Below are 2,911 nucleotides of genomic sequence, written 5' to 3'. Positions count from 1 at the left end.
TAAGGGAAGTGCAGTTGATTTGGTTTACAGAGGAACCTCGATTATCTGAAGGACATGAGCAGGGAGTATTTTGTTCGGATAATCGAATGACCAGATAATCGAATGCCGGATAACATAGTTTTGCCAAGCATTGGGACCTTGTGATCTTGATCAGATAATCCAAAATTCGGATAATAGAATGCTGGATAATCGAGGTTCCTCTGTACATGGGCTTCAGTAGACCTTTAACAAGCTCCCACATGGAAGGCTGGTCAAAAAGCAGAGTTGACCTAGTGGTAGAATCACTGGAGTTTTAATCCAGAGACCCAGGTAATCCTACCACGGCATTTGGTGGAATTTGAGTTCAATAAAAATCTGGAATTAAGAGTCTAATAATGACCATGAATCAATTATCGATTGTCAGAAAAAATACCCATTTGGTTCATGTCCTCTAGGGAGGGAAACTGCCATCCTTAGCTGGTCTGTCCTTCATATGTCTCCAGACCCACAGCAATATGGTTGACTCTTAGCTGATGTCTGGGCAATAAGAGATGGGCAATAACTGCTGGCCTGGCCAGTGACATCCTCATCCTGTGAATGAATAAAAAAAGTAAGAGTCCATGGGATTCAAGGCAAGTTGGTAAACTGATCCAAACTTACTTTACAAATAGTCGGCAAAGAGTGATGATGGAGGTTTGTTATTGTAATTGGAAGCCTATAAATAGTGCTGTACCACAGCATTCAGTGCTGGGACCCTCGCTGTTTGTTATTTACATTAATAACATGGGTGTGAATGTCGAAGGTAGAATTAGTAAGTTTGAAGATGACGCAAAAATTTGTGATGCTGACGCAAAAATTTGTGATGTTGTTGATAGTGAGGATGATGGTCTCAGGCTACAGCCTCAGGCTCAGCTGATAAATTGGGCAGAGCAATAGCAGATGGAATTTAGTCTCGCTATATGCGAGCTGATGCATTTTAAAAGGTCTACTAAGGTAAGGGTGTACACAATGAATAATAGGTCCCAGAGAGCACTGAGGAACAGAGGGACCTTTCTTACAAGTTTATAGACCCCTGAAGATGTCAGCACAAGTGGACAGGTTGTGAAGAAGGCATATGGGATGCTTACCTTCATTTGCCGGCACATGGAATATAGGAGCAAGGAAGTCTTGTTACAACTTTATAAAACATTGGTTAGGCCACAGATGGAAGTCTAAGTGCTCAATCAGACTGCCTCTGATTGAAGTATACAGAAGTATGAGAAGCATAGACAGAGTAGATCATGAGAATTCAACCCCATGATGGTAGATGTGTCTAAGACCAGACGGCATAAGTTTAAGATGAGGAGCAACTGGTTTAAAGGAAATGTGAGAAGGAATTCTTTTTCACCCAGAGGTTGGTGTTATATGGAATGTGCTGCCTGACAGAGTGGTGGAGGCAGATAGCCTCACCACAGTTAAGAAGCATCTGGATGAATACTTGTAATGCCAGGGCATAGGGTTTGGTGTTTGTTAGTCAGCATAGATATGGTGTACTGAAGGGCATGATTCTATGACTCTCAACGACTATGACTCCCCAACCAGGGAAAACCTCTTCCCTCCTGCATCTATTTTGTTACAATTTTACATATTTCAGTCCGATCCCCTCTCCTCCTTCTGAACTCTAATGAATTCAGTTCCTTGAGTCTCAAATTCTAATTACCGATCTACCACCACTGATCTTCCCTGATTTCTCTGGCTAATTGATTCGCCGCTGTTTTAAAACTTTTCATGACCCTGCCTCTTCTGAGGGAGACAGTTTCAATGTCTCACAAGTCTCTGAGAGAAAGGATTTCTACTCATCTCTGTCCTAATAGGGTGACCCCTAATTTTAAAAATAGTGCCCTCTAGTTTTGGACTGACTCATAAGAGGAAATGTCCTTCCCACATCAACCTTGATAAGGTTACTGAAGACCTTAACCACTTCAATCGATTCATCCCATGTCCTTCTAGAGAGCATTTGATTTTAGGCCAGAGAAGGTGAAGTGAAATGAAATCAATTCAGAAAACCTGTGTTGAACAGACAGTCAGTCAAGTCTACGTGAGAGCAAAATGACAGTTTATTTCCTGATTTAGTGTAGCAATTGAATCAAAATCTTCTTTGAAAGGTGACATCACAGGAGTGAGTCTTGAAATTGGAAACTGCCTCAGAGGGAAATATATCACTAACTGAACCCCAGGTGTCTCAGGATTTCTGTATTTTTTCATCCAACCTTGAGAATGCATGTCACTGAAACACACTGGTGACAGGACCATTCATCAAGGTGGAAGCACTTGTTAAAGAATAACAAAGGATTGCTTGTGGAAACTTTCAGTCATGCATACCTTGGGACTTGATGCAAATATTGCAAATCCTAGTCCATCAGCAGAATTATGGGTCATGTTTTTGCTCAATTGCGGACCTGTTACACCCTGGATCTTTTACTAATTTACATTCTCTGGTTAGACTGAATATTCTGACACTAGAAGCAGTTTATCCTATACAACTAGCCAACACATTTCATATTTTTGAACATATTATTAACCTCGTTGCTCTCAGGAGATCAACACAATCTTTCTTGATGCCCTTTCCTCTTCCTGGTACCATTATAATGTGGCAAAAAATGTATATTGTAAAATATTGACTATATGTACATTTTGATGCAAAATCCTTTATAAAGTATTTTAGATATATAACCATTCTGGTGGGTAGACATCATTTGGTTTATTATTACTACCAATAGAAACCTGAAGTCACCAGGTTCAAATTCAGGTTTCTGCTGTTAACTGATCTGAAGCAGAATAACAATGAGTGTTGTCCTGCTCCCCTCAGTGTCATTAGAGGGGCATAGAAGAAAGAACTTGTTGTTATGACTCCTTGAAATTGTGCATTGGTTCTGGATAAGACACAAATTGG

This window comes from Chiloscyllium punctatum, chromosome 5, assembly GCF_047496795.1.
Source record: "Chiloscyllium punctatum isolate Juve2018m chromosome 5, sChiPun1.3, whole genome shotgun sequence".
NCBI lineage: Eukaryota > Metazoa > Chordata > Chondrichthyes > Orectolobiformes > Hemiscylliidae > Chiloscyllium > Chiloscyllium punctatum.
The sequence above is the reverse complement of the archived record's forward strand: the minus strand, read 5'-3'. Positions refer to the sequence as shown.